Genomic DNA, 22,931 nt, shown 5'->3' with positions numbered 1-22,931 from the left:
ACTCAAGTACCTTACTCTTATTTAAAAGTGCAGACATTCTGTTTCTCTAAATGTCCAGAAACTGTGGTTGATTTGCATCTTTTGGTTACCAAGCAGTATCAATTTTGAATAATTTTATGAAGTTTGTAATTGAATTTTAATGTTTAAATTTTTTCCTCTGAACATTCTTAAATGTCTTTCAAGGCTGAGGAGGAGAACCTGGCAGAGCTTATGGGAGGCTGCAATACCTAAGACCAGGATTACACGTTTTAAATAAGGCAACAGGACTGGATGGACACAAAGCTTATAATATCTGATGTAACATACCCAAAAAATGGCACTTGCATTCAGTGATTGGCATATTACTGGGATGGTGGGAATGTTGTGTACTGGAGGCCTCCCAGGAGACAATCTGGACATAAATCACAAGAAACTGAAATAAGACATTTTGAGATCTGCTCGAGTGCTTCATACAGCTCTGCAGCAGCAGGCAGGGGGAAACAGGAGGTGTCAAATCCACCAGAGCAGCAGCCTGCTGTATGCCACTCTTCCAGTGGCTGTTTGGCCCCTTCCCACAGTCCCCACAAGTGCACAGAAATGCACCTCTGCAGGCTCCAGCCAACAAAAGGGCATTTTCCCTGTACCACAGACCACCTGAGCTGTCAGGGCTGGGAAGCTGAACATCTTGGTTGTCATTCTGACCTTCTCTACAGCATTCATCAGTGAAATGGCACAAAGGAGGCTCAGTTCCCTGTATCGTGGGTTTCAGGGTGAGAAATTGCATTCTATTGGGATATCATTAGCCTGATCCTTTGACTAAAGGGTCTTTGACTAAATTTCTACTGGAAGTGGAGAGGGCAAGTGAAAAGTTTGAGTCCATACCTCATGGTTGGAAAAACAGCCTGATAACAAGAACTTGGGTAGTCTACTTTTGGCTCTGTGTTTGACTCATGAAGTCACAAAGCTCAAGTGTAAGATATACTGAGGTTTGACTCATAGCCAGAGACAAGGTTGGTTATTCTCAGCCCTACACACATTAACATCCTTTTTTTGCATCCTTTAACCAACTCAGTTTTCAGTTTCTCCTTGAAGCTGGGCAGACAGTGCCAGCCTCTCTCAGAAGAGCAAGAGTGGCTTAATCCGTTGTTTATAAATTCCTTTGATATGTCAGAAGTGCTACTTAAATATCAAAAACTTTGCACAAACTCCTTCTAGCCTATTAGAAGCGAAAAAGTAATTTTCTCTAGATTTGAGGGATCCTCTAGGAATGATCCATGAGTGAAATTATGAGACATCAGTGATATCTACGCAAGTAATATGCAGGCAAACAAGCCTAAAATTTTCCTTAGATATTTACTAATTTATAAGCACATACTCCTTAGGAAAATTCCTACATTTCTAACATCTGACAAGCACTGCCTCTAGCATAACACTGTAGCTGGGACCTAAGATCAAAGATATCAGCCTAAAGCAGATTGGATCCTAATAATAAAGTTAACGATTAGAAACAATACCAGTTATTGAAACAGACTTTTAAATTAATCACTTGAATATCAAAAAGTCGCTTACATGTAGCATATGCATGTGTCAAATATTCCCTTTTTCTGCAGCTACTTCACATCTACAAAGAAGTGGGGCTGCTTCTGCCAGAGAAGAAGGTTTTTACTTTATCACTGTGTGGAGCTAATTGTAATTTGACATTTTTTCGAATGAAAATTGTCTCTTACATCAAAATTTTTCCTGGGAAAAAAATGGGTTTTTTCACAGTCAAGGGAGGGAAGGAGGGAGAGGTGTTTGTTCAATTTTAGAGACACTTAATTTTCTCCTCATGTGTTTTCCATTTTCTTTTTTTAATTGAAAGTCAGGAAAGAGGACTTCAAGAAAAACTTTTTAAAAACAAAATTGTATAGAAAAGCAGAGTACTTTCTTTGATTTTTAAAATTAAAATAATTTAATAGTTTCTCAAAAACTGACAGGAATATTTGCTCTCTTATTTGCAAGTTCCAAAGTGCCCCAGTGGCTGCTGGGTTACAGCTCAATCAGTGGGGCAGTTATTACAAAATATTCCTGCAGGAAGCACTCAAAAATAGCTACTAGTTTCCATTTGCAGTACTGTAAACTTACCTGATTATGGAGGAGGAAAGCTACTCATGGAACACAGATCAACTTCTAAAATACAGCTCATTCCTCTACTTACTCAAAGCAAATAAGAAGATGATGTTAACATTTGTGTGCTTTGGAAATGTAAAACATTGCATACAACTAATGCCAACTATAAACTTGACAATATTTGTTTGTTAAAAATGAAAGAGTAACTTTTGTTTTTTCAACATTTCTTTGTGAATCTCCTGTCATTGTTTCAGGTTAACATACTGCTTGCAAAAGATAGATTGTAGGTAAGGAAAAAAACCCGAAATTTTATTTCAACCTTAAAAAAATATATATATAAAACATGGCCTCATGCAGGAGAATTTTCTTCCCAGTACACCAGCAATAGGGACAAATTTGGCATATATTTTATAAGCACATATACAAAGATCCATTTATTTTACTACCTCTGAAAAATCTGATGTTCCCAGACTAATGCACCCATAATCATCCTCCCTACAAAATAAGACTCTAATAGTTTTATTAGTAAACTGGATCTGGAACTGTGGCTTCCAGGCTCTCTCTCTTTCCCAGTTCTTAAAGTTCAGTTAAATAAATTTTAATAAATACAAAACTAGGTTTCTAACAACACACATTTTTAAACCATGTAATAATCAATACTTTCAGAAGTGACTGGCAACTCAGGTGCATTGACTTGAAGGTGCCTACATGGGGACATCCCCAGGATCTTGGCTTTAATAACAAGGATGTATTTAATAATTTTTTCTCATTGAAAATCTTGGCCCAAGCTTCTCTTAAGGGTCAGTGGAATAGTAGCTGTGCACTGATTTCTGCCTGGGAAAATATCCCTTTAGTTTCCTATGCAGGCAGGGACTTCATTTCCCTGCTGCTGGAACACACCTTCACCTCCTTCCATCCATAATTAAAGCTGACTTATCTTACTTGGGCCATTCACATCTTCTTTAACAAGAGCAGCCTACAAAAATGACTGAGAGGTTTTACAGGAAGGAAGCAGTTAAATGATAAAAATGTGAAATGTTATGCAGCAAGCTGTGTACAATTAACTAGAATTCAAATATACACCTTGTTCCAATCCAAGCCATTTATCAGATAAAAATAGTCTGCTAGAAGAATGTCATGATTAATGAGGTGAGACTCCAGCTAATTACTGTTTCCTCCAGAAGTAATTAGGTTGGCATTGCTAATCAAGATGAATGAACACTCTGACCCGCTTTTTTAAATGTAAAACTATGAGCTGCAGCAGCAATAACATCATTTAGTTCAGGCAATGTAGTCTTTATTAGGCTTGTAGTTTGATTAAATTCTTTTGTTATACCAGGCTTTCCACACATGAACAGATGAATGCTGTGATGTTCAAAGAGTTTGTCACCCTTAATTAAAGACTGAAAAGGCTTGTTCAATTCACAGGGCAATACACAGGACAGCTCTGAATTGATAGCTTTTAAGTGGGCTATAACTGAGGGAGTCATAGGGTTTGCCCATCTGCAAGAGGATCCCTCCTCCTTCTGCAGTTTTCCATCACACTAGCTGGAAAATTAGTATCAGATATTTTTTGTATTGATTCCATTAGGCAACACTCATTTCATCAGAGCACCTTTTCACACACAACTATACAGCTTTACTTTTACAGAGTGAATCCATTATAAGTTAAGAGAAAGAAGTAAATTCAAAGTATCAGCTAATTTACTGTGCTGTTTCTGACTGTGACCCTTTTGCACAAGTACCGAGTCCCAGAACAGCCTCGTGTCCCACCATTTCAGCAGTTCCCACCGTGACTGCATAATTTCACCCTGGGAAGGAGGTTGTGAAAGTGACAGACAGGCATCTCAACGATGTAGAGCTACAAGATGTTATAATGGAATAAACACGTAGTAGTTTTGGTTTTTATCTCTTACTGATTGATAAAGTACTTCCCTGTAACCAGGATTTGTTTCAGGTAAACACTAGGTCCAAATTTTCACCTAAGAATTTGGATTTAAAACATAAATAAGACAGGGTAAGAAAGTGACCCTCACCCCGCACAAACTTATGGGATGTATTTGCTGTTTACAGGAAGCACAGCAGGTGAGCAGGGCAGCCTCAGGAGCAAGCAGAGGGACAGAGAGGGATGGTGGCACAGGAGACCTGGCCTGTTCCATGGCAGCAGCCACAGCTCTCCTCCCTTACCACAGGATAAGTCACTATAAACGTGGCAGCACAAAGACCTGCCTGAGCTTTCTGTCACTATAAATGTGGCAGTACAAAGATCTGCCTGAGCTTTGTGTCCAGCACGTTCCACTGGACACAGGTTCACCCAGCCAGCAGGACGAGCCCTGGTGCCAAGGCTCCCCAGCCAAGCCTTTCTTCATGGCATCCCAGCACACAAGAGGAGACACCTGACCTGAGCAGCCTCAGGCCTGCCAGCACTTTGCTCAGAAGCTCCTCACGTGCCTCAGGTGAACAGCAAAGTTTCCCTGCCAGCAGAGCACGGCGCACACAGCACAGAGAGCACCATTTTGCTCCCTCAGGGAAGCTGCCCTCAGCCACTGCCCACAGCAGGCACAGCACCAACCCCAGCAGGGAGAAGCTGCTTGCAGCTTTTCATACCTTCATCACAACCCTTGGCAGGACCAGGGCAGCCCACATGAGCCACACAATAATGGACTGACAGACAGACAGACAGATGGCATCTCCCTGAGAGAGCCCGGGCTCCAGGGCCTCCCTCACGCCCTGCTGGCACAGGGCCTCATGGCACCTTCTTCCTCTGCAGCTTTCTGATGTGAAACATTTAACAAAAATCCTTACCTAGACAGTAGGAATAGCGCATCTTTCCTTCCTCCACCATCTGGTTGATGTTTCCGCTAGCTAGATTGCAAAACCCTATTTTTAACCTCTTCTGCCTAATGACACTGCAATGCCAGCCGCTGATTGAGGCACGTCTGCCTCCCCGTGCTGCTCCTTGCCTTCACCTGGACCAGCCTCACCCACGGCCATTGCCGGGAGCAGGACAGCAGCCTGGCCTTCCCAGGTGACAACAGCCACCCCAGCAGCCATGGACAGCGCCTGGCCAGAGGGAGCAGCCAGCTGGAAACCCTGAGAGCCGATCTGAGGGGTGGTGCCTGAGAGACCAGGTGATAACTTCATTAAAACCTCTCCTTCCCTCACTGCTCCTGGCTGAGGCCTCCAGCTGCCCTCACACCTCCAGCCCCTCTTACAGGGGTACCTAAACTCCCCTCGGGAGGTGCAGTGCCTTAGTCCTGATGCTTATGCGTCCCTCAGCCTCAAAAATGTGTGTCTGTGGTCTTTTATTCATTTTTCTTTTGCTTACTGAATCAACTTGCTGGTTACAGATTCCTGCAATGACGAATTCACTAGGAAACTGGGAAAGGAGAAACATCCATCGCTCCTAAGGGCTCCATTTCCCATCCCTGCAGTGCCCCTTCATGGCTGTAGGCAGGATGTTGCACAGTCACCCTCTGCCTGATGAATCCACCTCCTTTCAGTGCTTGAACAAGAAAGTATGTGGTGTAAAAAGTTATTAAAAATGCAAAACTAGTAAAGAACAGATGTTTCCTATGACTGCACACCTTGTTTCTCAGGCAGGCATGCTGACCTCACAAATCATAGAATCATTTAGGTTGGAAAGACCTATAAGATCATTGACCAGCCATTAACCCAGCACCACCTTGCTCACCACTACACCACAACCCTAAGTGCCACACCCAAATGTCTTTTGAAAACTTCTCTGGGCAGCTGGTTTCAACAATTTACCAAAAATTCAGTGAAGAAGTTTTTCCTGATATCCAATCTAAAACTCCCCTGGTGCAACTTGACGCCATTCCCTCTCATCCTACCTCCCTTCATTACTTGGAAGAAGACACTGATGCCCTCTGCCTTCTTTTCACAGCCTCCTTTCAGGGAGTTGTGGAGAGCCATAAGGAGCCATAAGGGCCCCTCTGAGGCTCCTTTTCTCCAGAGTAAACACCCCCAGCTCTTTCAAATGCCCCTCATAAAACTCATAAGACCCGTCCCCATCCTGTTGCCCTTCTCTGGACACACTCCAGCACCTCAATGCCTTCCTTGCAGTGAGGGTCCCAAAACGGAAGATTCAGGGATTCGAGGTGCATGCTCTGGTTTCCTCACTCAGAGAACTCAGGGAGAGGTGTGGAAGGACTCACTTTACTCTGCTCCAACCTGTGCTGACTTCACTAAGCAAGGCTAAGTATTTATTTATTAATGCCGCTGGTTCATGCGTTCCTGGGTTATCAATTAACTTTGTAGCCCCTAAAAGTGAAGCATGGCACTTCTGGGCTGCTACATGCTACTGAAGCAGCTCCAGTGATTTATTTGTGAAAGTTTTATTGACCTGCCCAAGCTGTAGATGTTCATTCACTTTTATTGACACATTCCCTTAGTTCCTGTTTTGAGAGTATTGGTTAAGTGACCCAAATTAAAACAGATGACCCCATAGAAGCAAGCGATCTCTAAATTCCTTTTCTCTGGTCACAGCTGTGCCACAAAGGTGTTTCCCTTTCTCTCCATACATTATTTCCATGCATTCCTGCTGGATGTATTCCAGGGTTCTCCAAAAGGCCCTATTGCACAGAGCATGGGCAGCAGCTCTACTGCTGCCTGAGCACAGTCATTTCCATCTCCCAGCCTGCTGCTACCACAGCGCAGGCATTGCAACAGCCTTTTTCCTTGGACTCCTTCAGATGCATCCCTCTGGGCTGCTTCTTTCTCTGAGAAACAGTCAAATATATAGGGATTGTTGGATTTTATTTGGTTCTTCCCTTCCCTATATACTGTCTAAACATTCTCACACTGAGGTGTGACATCCCCTTGAAGATCTGCCAGGTAACATACTTGGGTAGACAGGGGATGTTGAGGATGAGCTCTCATTTTATGTGAGATCTCATTGGTTGATTTTTTATTTTAGTAATTTTTTATTAGTAGAACTACAAACATCTTTGCTGCCAAAGACTGATCTCTACCCTAGCAATGAAAGCAAAATTATTCTTAGCTCCCCTTTTTTTTTTTTTTTTTTTTGCTGGTAATAGGACCCAAGGGTAGCTTAAGAAATACTGAGAGAATTAACATTTTGGATGGCTAAATGAAAAGCTCTAGTGAAAAAATGCAAGTGAAGTAAGAAGAATTAATAAGCCCATGAGGTCACTGCTCGTGTCCAGCTCATGTCAGGGGGCAGGGAATTTGGAGTCATGCTGTCACCCACTATGGAGAAAGGAGGGTGGAGTCCAGATCCCATCAGTGAGCTCATCTCCATTCTAATCTTACACTCTCCATACCTCTGGAGCACAACCTCCGCGGTTTTAGCAGGAACTGAGCTCAGCCCTGCCAGCCAAGGGGCGCAGAGTGTCAGGAATTTCCAGACTGCTCCTTGGTCCAGCCCACCCCCCAGCTGACATTGTTTATAAGTCCCTGGGCCCTCTTTGCTTAAAGGGAAATCTAGATCCACCTACTCTCTGCACTTTCGGAACTGCTGATGCATGGCTGAGCTGAACTTGGCCAGCCTGGGTATCTGTCCCACAAACACTGCTGTATGCACTGGTAACAACTGGTTGGCATGGGTTAGGTGTCTGCCTAAACCACAGGGCAAATAAGTAAATCACATTTCTCAGACCCCAACTTGAAATGCAGAAATATTTATGCAGTATTCAGGGATGGTCCTGTTTCTCTTCCCTACTAGCAGCCAAAGCAGCAGGTATAATGTTTATTATGCATTGTGCATTGCACTCAGTCTGGTTTGGACAGCAGAGATCACAGGGAGCTGTTTTTCCTGCCTGCATAAGCAGCTGGAAGAGCTTGTCCCCACATGTGGATGAGGATGACCAGCTTTTTAATACAGGCAACAGAGCTGAGTAGCTGGGGGTACAAAAGTAGGTTGGGTGCACAAAGTGGGCACAAGGAACAACACCCTCTTCCCAGGCAGTTTTTTGGGCTGGTTTGTTTTTTTGGTTTGGTTGGTTTTGGTTTTTTCCTTTGTTTCCTCCAGCAGTTTTCCAGCCACGATCCAGAGCTTGTCAGGTTTGTAAAAAGCACAGCCTGGATCCCAACAAAATTGTTCTTGTGCTTTTTCAGAGCCCCCTGCCTATTGTGCTGCTGCAGTAATGGGAGAGAGAACATGGACATAGAGCTGGGCTTGTCTGCTGCAGGTTTCCTTCAGATAATTGTTTTTAACAAATCTAATTCAGGTTTTGTAAGTCTTGATGTGGGTTTTTCTCCCTGAAAGAGTAAAATAGAAAAAGTCACTGATGATTTTTTCTTTGGCTGTATTTCAGTGGCAATGCCTCTTTTAGCACTGCAGCAGCCATCAATTCCCATTCAACCACTATCACACAGCTTTTCTCTGTCATTCACTTTGTCATTTAGAAAGTGATAAAAATCCCAGCTTAGAGCAGTATATTCTTTTGTGGTCCCCTACTTCCAGCAACCTTATAAGACACTGGACAAAATTAGCAACAAATTACTAATACAAAGTCCTTTTGTTGCAGAGTTCTGAGAGTTTGTAATACTGTCAGATTTCAATTAAATCTAACAAAAATTGAGTTGCTCTGTGTGGCTGCTTGCTTAGACAGTGAGGTAATTATATATAATAAGGAGATCTGTTTAACAATCACTCCTAGTCATGACAACCTCACACCGTTACTGTGCTTAACACAAAGACAGACTGTTACAGTGGTTTTGGGATGTGGGAAACCAGCAATAGCAGGGCCACACCATAATACACAGAGTAGGATTTTTAACATTGCCAGCAGCAGTGAATTAATTGTTACCAATCTTTTGTTTTTTCAGGGAGTATGGTTTTGCACATGGGTTAAAAAACTGTAAGATGCTCAGTAACTTGTACACTGTGCCTTCAGCAAAAATATGATTATGTCTAAATTTTTATTGACCAAAATGAAAACAACTCTGTGGGTGCTGGTTTTTACTTCTTTTGAAAGGACCACAACATGAAATAGTCATTGTCCCATCTGGACATCCCAATGAGATGTGATGGCAGTAGTAACAACAAACATCCTGGAAGAGATACCTTCACCACTGGGTCCTGGCAAAGCATTTCCCCAGTGCCCTCCTTTGAGCCATTGTGCCATGGGGTAAGATAACTGGAATATATGTTACTGTGAATGTACAGTGCCAGTGATTTTTTTATTTGGGTAGAATGATAGAAACTGAGAGTTCAGACACAATATTTCACATGTGGCACAAGGACTTTTGCTCCCTCTGCCTGAGCAGTCCTGAGGGCACACACCCTGTTTACCCTGAGGGATGGAAAAGGGGATTTTACAAATAATGCATTTTTGTCCTGTGTTGGTAAAGTGTCTCATCCAGGGTTAGAATAAACAGCTCTATTTTGGGACTCTCCTTCACAATTGCGTGGCATTTTAAACTCAGGGAAGCAGCTGGAAAAGAAAATGTCACATTCAGTTCTGTTCAAAACTGAGTTTTGAATCTTGGCTAAGCTTAACCAGCCAATCAAGGAATATAAGTCAACTTGCTGATTCGTGCCGCTGAAAAGGAAACAGCTCCAGCCTGACCACATACAAAATAAACAGCCGTGATTTTCAAAGGGGACAATACACCAAGCTGTGAAATGGTCTTCTCACCAGAGCAGGAGGAGAGCTTGGAGGGAGGCAGCGTTGGGAAGAACTCACTTGGTACCGAGGGACTTTATGAAACATTTGAGACACATTTCAAAACCAAGAGTGAAAACAGAGTGGAAACCTCTCACAGGGCAGCAGTAGCCAAGTCGAGCTCCCAAACATCTCGAGTGCAGCTCCCACGCTGGGACTGTGACACAAGCCAGCAGCACAACTATTTGGCACAGGCAGCATCTTGGAAATCCAAAGGTCCATCTGTGGGAGAAAGTTATTGGGTGAGGAGATGATAAGGTAGCCAGGAAAAGCACATAAACACCAAGAAAAGCAAAGAACTGCACTCGGGCATGGAGTCACTAGTTATCACTCAGGAAAGAGCTCGGCGTCACTGTGTGCAGTGCCATAGGAACGTCAAGCCTATGCCTCAGGGAGGTTGAAAAGGCAAATGGGACACAGGGAACCATGGGGGAAGGAAGAGCAGAGAGAATGGAAAGGAGGATCAGTGTGCTTATATCTGCTTCAAGGCCTTGTTTTTCCTCTGAAAAATGACACAGCATACATAGATATAATAGGGCAGCAGCTGGATCACAGTTCAGAGCAACATCTGTGTGGGGAACACAAGCAACTTGGGAATCTCCAGCCTGGAGAAGAGGGAGCTTGGTCTTCCATGTGCTGGCAGCTGCAGCGAAGAGTGTAAGGGGGAGATTTGTGGCTCCTTCTCAGCATCTAAGACCTAAGGACATGAAATGAATTATCTTGCAAGAGAACTGGAATGAGCGGAGGAAGCACTTTTCCATGTGGCACATAATTAAGCTCAAATACAGATAACTCTGGAAGCCAGAAGTATACTATGGTTGAAAATGTAATTTGATGAATTCATGGAGGAAAATCTATCATGGGCTGTGCAACACAAAGCCACAAGTCTCCAGCTCAGAAAGCCCCTGAGTAACTGGGAGGGGAAAGTTTCATGACACATTAGACCCCTTCCTGCACTCGTTTTTTCATTTCCACAGGAGGCAGAAAGTGTTGTGTTGTCTGACACACTACTGCTATTCCAGTGTTCCCAAATTAGCTGCCCAGTGTCCCAAATTAGCTGCCCAGGCTGCTGACACTGGAGTGTCCTAAGGCACATCTCTATGGCTGGCTGTATCCCGCAGGATCTCTCAGGAAAACTTCCAATCTCCTATTTGCAACTACCCTCCCCATATTTAGGGTCTGCTCTGTGTCTTTTATATCTCAGTTACCCAAAGAATTTTCTATTCCATGAGGAAGGTTGCTCACACTCTTACAGGGAAGAGCAATCAAGACATTTCTGTGAGAAAAAGAGGTGCCTTGCAATAAAACCAAATTAAAATCCCTATTAAAAACTCTGACTCATGTTCTGAAGCAACATAAGGGAAACCACAGGAAAAATCAAGTCTTTCAAGCCCATGAAAGTAATTCAAGAGTAAAGGCTACCAGGAACGTGACTGTCAGAGCAAAGGAATGGGAGAGATTGACAGAATAACACTGAGTTGCACTTGGTCCCAGGAAAGTATCCTTTGTGTTGTCAGAGATGTGGTCCTTCAGGGAGCCTTGCTCCCAGGACAGGAGAGAAATGTCCCAATAAAGCAATGTTCTGAAAGAGAAATGTATTTTAGTGTTTTATGGAAGGGTGAAGAATTAAATGTTCTTTGTAATGTTATGCATTAATTATTTCCACATGGATCAAATCAGCTAAAACCATACTTGGATTTTTTCAATCTCTTTTGCAATATTAATATCTTTTTAGTTTTTTAAGGTTGTATTTTGCATCAGCAAATTGCTTTTTTTAAGGAAATTTGCTATATGTTTTAATAATCAGATTTAGGTAGTTAATTTTGAACTTGAGAGTTTGAATAAATAGATTTTTGCCATATATATCTAAAATACTTTAAACAGGGGCTACACATTTGATGTCTGTGTTGTGAGCAAATCTACCATCAGTGTTGTGACACTGAAACCCACAGAGGAAATGGACTCACCAAAAAAAGCCCACATGACAACAGCAGTTATTCAACACTTTGCACAAGCTTCTACAGAGAGACAACAGAGCATTATATTTCTGATTTTATTTGCCTATGACTTTTAACCACGACAGCTGCAATGTAAAGGAATAATTGGGAAGGGACCTTGCTGTACATCCATAAACTCAGCTTGCCCTGGAGACTTCCAGTCCAAAGACATGTAGATGATAGGCAAGAAATGTGAATAAGTCACATGGGCAAGTGAATACAGGGGGGAATTAACCCAGCACAGCCCTCCTTCCTGCTGCTCAAACCCCTGCAGGACATAAACAATTATTCAACTATATAGATTATATTGCAGAGTGGAATAAAATATTGGTTTAAAAAGCTTGTTCAGAGTCACATCCTAAATTAAGTAGAAAGGAAGATTCCTGTTGAAATGTTGCAGACGTTTGGGGGTGGCAGCCAGTCTGCCTCAGGTTTTAGTCCTATTTTCTCCTAGAGCACATTGAACTCATCATCTTCTCATTGAACAAGCTTTAGCAGTGAGCAACTGTGAACAAGCTAACTCCAGAAAAGTCTACATGGAGAGGAGGAAAAATGCAGTGTTCTCCTCCAGAGAGCAGAGCTACCCATGAAAAAATTAAAATTGATCTAGTCTTTCCCAAATACAAACAAGCAAACATAAACCCCTCCTCTTTTCTTTGATCATAGTGACCTTTATACAATCACCTCTGGATGCAAAGGTGGCATGCAAAATTCCAGGACAAATGATGAAAGTTTGAGAAAGTCAGAGACTTGAAACAAGAAAACTGAAAGAGAAAGCAGGTTTTCAACTCTACCTCAGGCAGATGCAGGCAGTCTTCTGACTGAAGGGTGTGAAATCCATTTACTGTGAACACAGCACAGTGTGCCCAAGCTGAAAATCCCCTGTTCTTGTGCACAGTGCTCAGGGTGTGCAAGTGCACCCTCTCTGACACAAACTGCTATGCCCACCCAGCTCTCCACACACATTCACATTTCACAATTGCAGAGTGTTATACACAGGTGTAATCAACGTTTCAGATGGATTAAAGTGAAAATGTCCTCTGAGCAACTTTTCACAAGGGCAGGTAGTGACAGGACATGGCAAATTGTTTTGAACAAAAAGAGGAAAGATTTAGATTAGATGTTAGGAAGAAATTTTTTATTCAGAGTGTAGGGAGGCATTGGAAGAGATTACAAAAAGAAGTTGTGGACGTCCATCCCCGGCAGTGTTCCAGGCCAGGCTGGCTGTGGCTCTGAGCAACCTGGGATAGTGGAAGGTGTTTCTGTCCAGGGCAGAGGGTTGGAATGAGATGACCTTAAAGGTCTCTCCCAACCCAAACCATTCTGTGATTCTGTGATTCTATTGATTTGTAACTGCTCTCTTATCTGTCCTTTTGAATAGATCAGTTCTGCTCTTATACTGCCCAGAGACCTTAGGGAGCATCTGGCAGACTTTCTATTTAGAATTACTTCTATATTGCTGTTTCACACATTTTTTGCCCTCCTTGGACAGACTCAACAGGTTTAAAGGCAGCAGAAGCACTGTTTCTAAAAATACAAGAGATAGATAACTGTGGTCTCCACAGGCTGCCTGTTGGGGTTTCTCTGATGTAATAATGAACCGAATGGTGTTGTGGTCCCCTGTGAAAGCCTTGGTATAGAACAGCATTCTCTTGATAAGCTTCTCCTGAATAAAAGAAGAAAATTACAAATACCTGGTCATGTTACAGTGAGGATAAAGCACAGAGTAATTGAAGAGATTTGTATGGTTAATGATTCCAGGTGTTGATGTTGTCTTCCCGCTTGTGCTTCTCTTCTTGTATTTCTTCAGTATCTCATGTTACATGAATGGCTTGTTTTGTTTAGGTTGAATGTTTTCCTAATTCTTTTTCACTCTTTGCTTTCTTTGAATTTGTTAGGTATTGCTCTGAGACAAAAAGTCAGCAGGAAATTTTGTGAGGCACCTTTTTATCTATTTCTCCAAAATGTAGTTTGAAAAGCAGAGCTTGTTTCCTCTTTAGGTAGAGGAGCCAGAGAAATGATACTGCATTTATAAACTGCAGTTTGTCACTAAGCTCATGTAACCTGCTACCAGCACTGAATGTAGTGTCTTAAACAAAAAGGGTCAAAAATTTAGGTTTCTATCCCAAAATTTGTAGGCACTTGGTTCAAAATCTAATCACTTTTCCTGTTCTATCAGTGTTCTTTACTGTCTGAGTGCTTCTAAGCAAAGCCTCTCTTCCTTATGCACCACTGGCATTAAAGGTCCTTCAAACAGAAATTGGGTTCTCCATTAAAAATGTGATTTATCAAATTTGCATGGGGGACATAAATAAAGTTTAGTAAAATTCTCTTCCTGAAGCAAAAGAGCATCTAGGTCAGTCACTGCTACTGTTTCTCTGCAGTGTCAATGAGAGAAAAAGCACTAATTTTTTGTCTCTTGGAATATGACTCAGAATAAGAGACAGACGATCTACTGATTAGGAAAGGGGGGGGTTGTTAATTTAATTAAGGAGTCACTTGATGAATTAAAATGGTCCTTTAGATCTAAGTGTCTAAGCCTGCAAAAAGTTTAGGAACACTTTAAGCATTTGTATTTCAAAAGCAGCCTGGGTTAAGATTATTTCTCCTTAAGAGGTGACATCTCAGCTTTGCAGATGGAGAGAGAACTTTGAGTTCTAGAGATATTAGTCACTGCCAGGAACATCACCACTGTACAGTAAAGAAAGTATATTTTTGGGTATAATGTTACTGCTACACAGGGACAACAGTTCCAGAGCTGAGGTAAAAGTTTGTTATTTTTTTATGAAAAATGTTGACAGGGAAGAGAATCTCGTTCCAAATTTTTTTTTCCTAAATATTCTTTTGTCCAAAATTTCAAACCATAAAGGTTTGGACACGTACAAGCTGAAACACTGAAGCTGAAAATAGCATGTGCAAATTTTTAGCCAAATGTTTCACCAGGCTGGATACTTAGTGGCTATTATTAAAAAGTTTTAAGGTTTAGCTGTACTTTGGAAAGAAAATGTTTCTTTTTAAAGAAAAAAACAAACCAAACACTTGCTTAAGAAAATATTTTTTGTTGAGAAAACCAAAACAGTAACAGATTTAAGTCTTGGTGCACGATACAGAATTGAAAACAGACATTTCCCCTAGGATTGTCCGTTTCATCAAACTTTCCACTTTGACCAAGCTGTTGTTTTTCTACACGCAAGGTGGGGGAAGAGTTTCATGACCATTTTTCTATTACCTCTATTATCATTCCTTACACTTCATATTATGCCCACTTTTGAGTTGGGCTACAGAGCTGCTGATTGCCTCCACCCCATCAGATTTAGGCACCTGCCTGTTGGGAATCACGGAATGGCTTGTGTTGGAAAGGACTTTCAAGATCATCTTGTTCCAGCCCTCTGCCATGGGCAGGGACACTTTCCACTGTCCCAGGCTGCTCAGAGCCACATCCAGCCTGGCCTTGGACACTGCCAGGGATCCAGGGGCAGCCACAGCTTCTCTGGGCACCCTGTGCCAGGGCCTCAGCACCCTCACAGGGAACAATTCCTTCCCAATATCCAATCTAACCCTCCTCTCAGTCAGTGTGAAGCCATTGCCCTTGTCCTGTCACTCCAGGCCCTTGTCAAGAGTCTCTCTCCATCTCTCCTGCAGGCTCCCTTCAGGCACTGCAAGGCCACACTGAGGTCACCCCAAAGCTTCTCCAGGTGAACAATCCCAATTCCCTCAGGGCAGGATGCAGCCCTGCAGCGGGGCTCAGCAGAAGGGCAGAGGGGCAGAATTCCCCCTGCCCTGCTGCCCACGGGCTCTGCTGCAGCCCAGCACAGGATGGGTTCTGGGTCCCAGCTCTCACCCACAGCACCCACAGGTTCTTCTCCCAGGGCTGCTGCATCTGCTCCTCCCCAGCCTGGGTTGATAACGAAAAGGCTTCACTTGGAGGGTATTTATGACTTACTGGTTTTAAAGCAGCCTCTCTTCCACCAGAGCTTGATACAAGTGATTGTTTCCCTCACACATTTATTAGTGAGCAGATGCCTCCAGCTCCTCTGCAAGAGTAAAATCTTCAGTCAACTCCCGACTCCATTTGGTCACTGAAAATGCCACTTACTCCAGAGAGGCAGGTTCTAGACTGCCCTTCCTCCCCTCACCATCATTTTCCACAGCAATATGGCCTTATGTGGAAAGAAAGCTATTCCATGAGGGGCTTATGCTGATTTTTTCCAGCCATCCCTTGCAGTGTTGTGAAGCAGTAGAAGAGGTTGCTGGAGATCCCAGGGCACCAACTACACCTGGCTCAGCCTGGGATGTGTGACTCCTAGGAGGACTCAACAATGGGATTATTCCTTTGTCATGGGCAGAAAGTCAGCCAGGCTGCAGCAGGGACAGGAGGAGGGGAGCGAAAGAGAAAAGACAGGGGAACAGAGAAGTTGAAATGAAGACTCTATATGCTAGCCAGAAACTGCAGGAAAAGACAGGATTGTGCCTGGCAATCTATTTTTAAATTGGCTGACAAGCATCCAATGTGTTGTTTGGGTAAGGATACTGTGCCGGCTCATAAGCAGAGCCAGTCGTGGGAGGGGAGAACAGTGCAAATCCCCAGTTTTTGCTTCTGCTCATCTCTTCTGCTCAGGCCACAAGCCGTAACTCTGCTCTCCAGCTGCTGCACTGGGCCTGAAGTGTCAGATATTGGAGCTTCAGCTGCTCTGAACCTGCTGGTCTCCGGGGATTTTTGATGGCTGAACACAAGCTGAAGATCTGGTCCCTCATTATAAAAATTATTGTGCTCTGGTAGCAATAAGGGGAGGGAAGACATCCAAAGAAGAGGGAGGGCTGTGAGAGGATGTTAAGTGAGCCAGGCTGCCTGACGTCATCTGGAGCTTTGCCACGGGCTCCCCATTGTGCCAGAATTTGTCTTTTAATTTGCAATCCTTCGTGGAGTGGGCTTGGGCAAAGCACCTTCCTTCTGTGCCTCTCTTTACCCACATATGAACTGCAAAATTATAAACACTATTCAACTTCCAGGTCAAAGGAAGCCTGCAGCTTTCAGCATCCCTCTTGATTTGAAAGCCTTTCACTCATTGCTTTGTCACACACAGAGATGAAGAGAGCTGAGGTACTTTGAGGAGTCACTTTAGTGTTTCTGTGTCCTGCTTGTGATGGGAGTGCAGTGGAGCAACCACAGCTACATCTGGGAAGATGGACTCAGGATCAGCCTGATTCCAGCCACTGCTCTTTACTGTGCCAACAGAGGCTGTGCTTAGAATATTCCAATATTTTACAAAATAAGCCTCAGTAGTTCCCAGGAATATTGTCCACTTTGATAAATGAATGTCTCCACTCCTTCCTGTGAAACTTTCGGCAAAAATGAGATTGCAGTTCCTGAGCTGAGCAACTGAGGTGAATCTCCACAGGAATTTCTGCCAGGGATGCCTTTGGCTCACGATTTCACCACCCATGTCCTACACAGAAAGCACTGTCTGTTGTTGAAGCTCATAAAAATGAAATATCTCCAACCTTTTTGGAGCATTCCTACCAGTTTCATCCAGAGCAGGTCCATTTTGTTAGGCCCAAAGCGGAGACACACCATGGAAGAGCTGACAGATGGACAGAAGGGAAACATGACACACAACTCTATCGTGGTCCTTGCCTTACAAGCAACTTCCCAGCAGCCCAAGGCTGTCACATAAACATACCTGATAATCAGGTACACTGCAGATTTCTCCTTTGATGGTAAGCCTCAAATTAATTATTTACCTGCAAAGGAAGATACTGGAACCTTCTTTTCCTTCATGTATGACTTCTTTTTCTATCTATTTCTCTTGGTGCCTCCATCTTTCATTTCTTTACTGTTATTCCTTCCATTTCCAAGCCTGTTTTAAACTCCATTCCTCAGCCACTCAATTCATTATCTCCTTTTTCTTTCTTTTTTCCACTCCAACTGCAGACAACTTGAAAAAGCCATTCCTGGACAAGTCATCCTCTTCTTGCCCAGCTACCCATCAGAGGATACCTGACTTTGCCACAGTGCAGTGTTTCCCATTTTGGTGGCCAGGAAGCAGCACAGCAGCCACCACCACCACCATTTACAGCCCAGCCCAGCCAGAAACTGCTTCTCAAAAGCCAGTCTTGATCTCATTTTGGATCCCAGTCTCCCACCACGGCCTTGCAGCTTGTTGGGTCCCATGGCCACACCATAAGCTGGGTCAAGAAATGCCCTGGCTGAAAATGAAATGCTCTCAGAAGTTGATTTTTGGGGGTCAGGCTGCTCCTGCCCAGGTTTGGGGCTGCACCAAGATTGGGAATCTCCAAAAAACCTTTGGCTGGTGGGCTCCTGGTGATGGGAAATGGGGAGCGGCACAACTCGAGCCTTTGCTGCACATTGTTCATATGTTTGTCAGGAAATCTGGGAGAGAACTCCTCAGTTTTCCTGCTGTGTTTCACTGCAATGGCCCTAATTTTGCAACATCTGGTGGGTAGTGGCCTGGGCAGTGTCTGTCATGTGTGAGGCTACAGCTTCAACCTCTTAAACCACGACCCTTCAAGATATCATAATTGTTAGAACAAAACTTGAATTGCTAAAACTTTAAAAAAAAACAAAAAAACCCCCACACTTTAAAATATTATTATATTTTTATTATATTATTTTGTTATCCCAATTATAAAGCGACAAAATGAGCTTACTTTAGTAGGTGGAGCAATGTTATTATTGTAACAAAACCACTGTTACTGCTTATCATTTACACAGCGGATGGTAAATGCAAGACTGCAAACTCACCTTGAGGAAAATTCAGGGCTGTGGAGAGGAGCTGAAAAGGTTTCCAAATCAGAATCAAACTTTGAGGCTTCAAAAATCAGCAATGGATTAAAATTTGCTTTCAATTTGATTTAGAACAATGAACATATTTCCAATAAATCATTTGGATAATGTTTATCCATCTCATTTGAGCTTCTCTTATGTTAAATATGATGTGTTAGCTGGTATAAATAATATGAAACATGTTAAAGATACTTTAATATAGAAAGAAAATGAAATGAAAACATGATAAAGTCAAAACAATTTTATCTTATATCAAAACAAAATGTTTTGATGTTATTAAAATAAATCAAGAAAGTAAAAATGAAATGTTTTGACTTTTTCTTGTTAAAAATATTTGTCAGAATTGACACATTCTTGCAAAACATTTGGATTTTGACAAACAGAATTCTTTTTTACAGAAGAATTGTTTTGCTGAGCTCTAATTAAAAACTGGCTAACTCACAGATCTCAAAAAATAGTTGTCAGTGGTGAATTATTACTGTGAATCAACTATATGATGAAAGGCATTAGTTCACAGGCCTGTGCTATTTGCTATTCTGGTCTGTGATCCTGAAATGAATATAAAAACACTTCTGAAAAATTTCTAGGCACCAAGGAGTTCAGCAGAGTGGCCAAGGGATGGGGATCACTTTGGGAGACCTGTGACTCAAATATCAAGTGTTTCAAATTGGGAAAATCCAGACATTGACCCCTCAAACAACTCTGCCTTGTCAGGACAGGATTGAGGAATTTTAATGGATAAATAAGTGAGCAGTAAATGAAGGCAGGGGAGAAACAAGCAGGACACTGAGAGGACAAGAGGAAGGTGGGATCCTGCTCTGGTATCAACAACATAAAACTGGGAGAGAGGAAAAATACACTGAAGAAAGATAAGTCAGGCTGGAGCATATTGTTGTTTTGTCCATCAAAGACTGAAAAGTGATGAGAGAAATCAAGGAAAAAAGGTCACTGGGGTTTTTTTAAGGGCACAGTTAAAAAAAAAAACAAAAATAGTTTAAAGCAAACAAATTCAGAGGAAAAATGAAGCAACTTCTTTTACTGGTGAATCTAACTGACCATAGAAATATGAGGAACTCATTATTTCAAGATATCTTTAAATCAAAACTTTACTGAAGGCACAAGGTATTTTGGTTCAGCCCAGGAACCTGAGTTATAGAAAAGAATGGAGTAAGTGTTTCTTAAATATCCACTACATTTACAATCTATGGGAATCTACACATTAATTATCTGCAGATGGTGAGTAGTCTGAAGATAGCCAAGATTTTTTAACTGAATCAAATTATGCCGAAAATCAGGAATTTATCATCAGCACTGTCAACAGTTGTTGAAGGTGGATGATTAGATTAAAAACACTGTCCTGGACATCGTTTCACAAAAGTATTTCTAACGCAAAATTTTAGTACTAAATCTAAAAGACAGCTTTTAAGCTCACACAGATGCAAGAGGGATCCCTGCTTTCCTTCCTGATTCAAAGTTTCCTTGGTGCCTCATCCATTGCCCAAGACCTCAGGATATTTTCAGCAAACAGAACATTTCTGTAGAAACATTTCACTCTCAGTGAGCACCATTTCATCAGGAAAGAAATTAAAAACTTGATCAGTATAATGTCTGTGTTTAATTCCTGCTCATGCTCCAAGACTCATAGTGCAGAGCTGGGTATGCAATTTATATTTCTATTATGTTCTTCTCTAGATGTGAAATGGGAATCTGACCTTCTTCTACCTTTATTTCCATTGTAAGATCCTTGGGCAGGAGATTCTCTCTCTCTCTGTGTATATTTACACACAAAGTAAGAAGCATATCAGCTCATTTGTAACACAGATAATGCTTGTCCTTCTACTGCTCTATTTAAAAAAAATACAGCCAGGAGTTAGGAAGTGCCAGTCAGAGATTTTATCTGCCATCCATACTTGAATATTATATATTTAAATCAAATATTGAAATATTTGAAGGAATGAATTTATTGTATGCCATGTGTTTCTTTGCAGAACAATGTGACAGTGAGATAACATTTTGCAATTTCAGATCATTTTCCACGGCAAGGAAATTATATTAGCCAGCCAGCTGGTTTCTTTTACTCCATTTAATGCACACATGATGGATACTGGTTAGGACTGATGTTTTCACTAGAACATTGTCAACAAGTAAGTCTAATAGCTGATACAATGATAGAAAATTGTGTATCAGCTTCTGGTATTTTCAGCCTATGTTTATAGATATGTTTGCATTGTATTATTTTTTGTGTTATAGTTATACAGAATTGTATCCCCCATTTTTTTCTCTAAGGCAAATTGATTATTTGCACCAAACCTCTGATTTAATCTTGCCTCTCTATTCAATATCTCCTCCCCCTCATCCTGGGTGCTTCATGTCCCTGTTTTTAAGCCCTCTACTGGCTCCCATGTCAGTGCACCTTTCCATTAATCCCTTTTTCCCATTATCTGCCCCATAACCCTTTCCTCATCTTTCTCCTCCATGGTGCTAGCTCCTCTTCCTCTCTTCTTTCTGATCCCTGCACATGAAGATCCCTTACTTCAATATATGAATATTCCTTGATATTATTATTATTATCTCTGATACATTAAGAAATGGCTGGATGTGGCACCCAGTGCTCTGGTTCAGTTGACAAGGTGGTGTTTGCCAAAGTTTGGACTCTATGATCTTGGAGGTCTTTTCCAGCCTTAATGATTCTGTGATTCCATGATGTTACTCTTCCCCCTATACAACACTACCTCAGACAACTGCTCTGTTTTAACCACAAACATTAGTATTGACACAGGTCAAGATCAAACATTTTCTTGGTCTAGTGCATAAGATAAAGATAGCTTTCCTTGTTGTGCAGAATTACTAGACTCCATTTGATTCATTTGCTTTGGCTTAATCTCTTTCTGAAATCCTGCTACAGTCAGCAAGTGCAGGGAGAGGCTGCACCTTTGGGGTCAGAGCTATAATCACAGAACATTAAGGTGGGAAAAGACCTCCAAGCTCATGGGGTCCAACTTTCAACCAAGCATCACCTTCTCAACTAAACCTTAGGCGCCACATGGAGTTGTTTCTTGAGCACCTCCAGGGATGGTGACTCCACCACTTCCCTGGGCAGCCCATGCCAGTGCTTCACAGCCCTTTTGGTGAAGGAATTCTTCCTGATGTCCACCTTGAACCTGTCCTGGCGCAGCTTGAGGCCACTTGCTCTTGTCCTGTCGCCAGCAGCATCCCTAGGACACACACCAGGGAAAAGCTTTTGTTTCCTGTACAGCTCTACCAGCCTGGCACCTGCCCGACAACTTCACTGGCAGAGGTGAGGGAGTTAAGTCAGCTCTTCTGCATGTAGAGGAAGCCTGAAGAAGCACCAGGGCAGTTTGGTGCAGATAAAACACTGCCACTGGCTCATTACCAGAATCACTGGGACAGCCAGGACCCCACTGCTCCTTCTGCAGCTGGTAAACACAACCTGCTGCACTGTCCAAAGGAGTAAACACCAGCCAGTAGAGGTCTAGACATCATTTTTCCAAACTTGAAATTAAGTTTTGCCTTCACTGAACTTTGTAACAAGAGAGCCCAGTGAATCCACATACAGATCACCACTGTGGCTTGGAGCAACTTGGGAGTTCTCACATTGTCACCACAGCCCAGAGAAAAGTGGGGCAGCAGCTGCTCGCAAGCTGAAGCTTCAGCCCAACTTTCAGAGAGCATCTTGAGTATTTAAAAGGTCAAATTAAAGAGTTTTTTGTGTCTCACTCTCCCCTCAGTCTTTTCTTGTTATTTCACTGATAAAATCTGGGGAAGACATGCTGCTGTTTTTATAGTGCGACAGGATTGGCAAAGCCCCACTTTAGAGAAGTGTAGGTTGTAGCACGCATGACTAACGATTAATGATGCTCATTAAAAAAATGAAGTTCTGATGAAATTCATTAATGCTTGGCTTGAGCCTTGCTAACAGTTACGCAACATTAAGAGCAAGGCAATTACAGATCTTGGCTGCAACTCATTGAGAGATAAAAGAATACCCTTTTTCCTGTTTAACTCGATGTATGACATGCTGCACCACAAAAAGGAGCTGTCTTGGAAAAGCTGTTCCAACAATGAGACAGCCTGCAGCTCCATTGCCACCTGCGGGTAAGTGCTGGAGTCTGCCATCCTCTTATTTCCCAGGGCACAGGGGGAAAATGGATCCCCAGAAAAGAAGGATGAAAAGTAAAAGTCATGCTTCTAACTTGCCCTGGTCAGCCAGAAAGTAGTTTCTGGAGACTCCACCTTTGGCCTCTCAGGTGAGTGCTATTAATTCAATTTTATGTATTGGTCCTTTCACACTCCTAAAAATCTAAAAACCAGATGAGCAACTTCATTCTGAACAGCACAGCAAGGGAGTGGGATGAGGGTAAACTGCAG

This window comes from Lichenostomus cassidix, chromosome 1Aa (assembly GCF_008360975.1).
Source record: "Lichenostomus cassidix isolate B80296 chromosome 1Aa, HeHo_3.0, whole genome shotgun sequence".
Lineage (NCBI taxonomy): Eukaryota > Metazoa > Chordata > Aves > Passeriformes > Meliphagidae > Lichenostomus > Lichenostomus cassidix.
The sequence above is the reverse complement of the archived record's forward strand: the minus strand, read 5'-3'. Positions refer to the sequence as shown.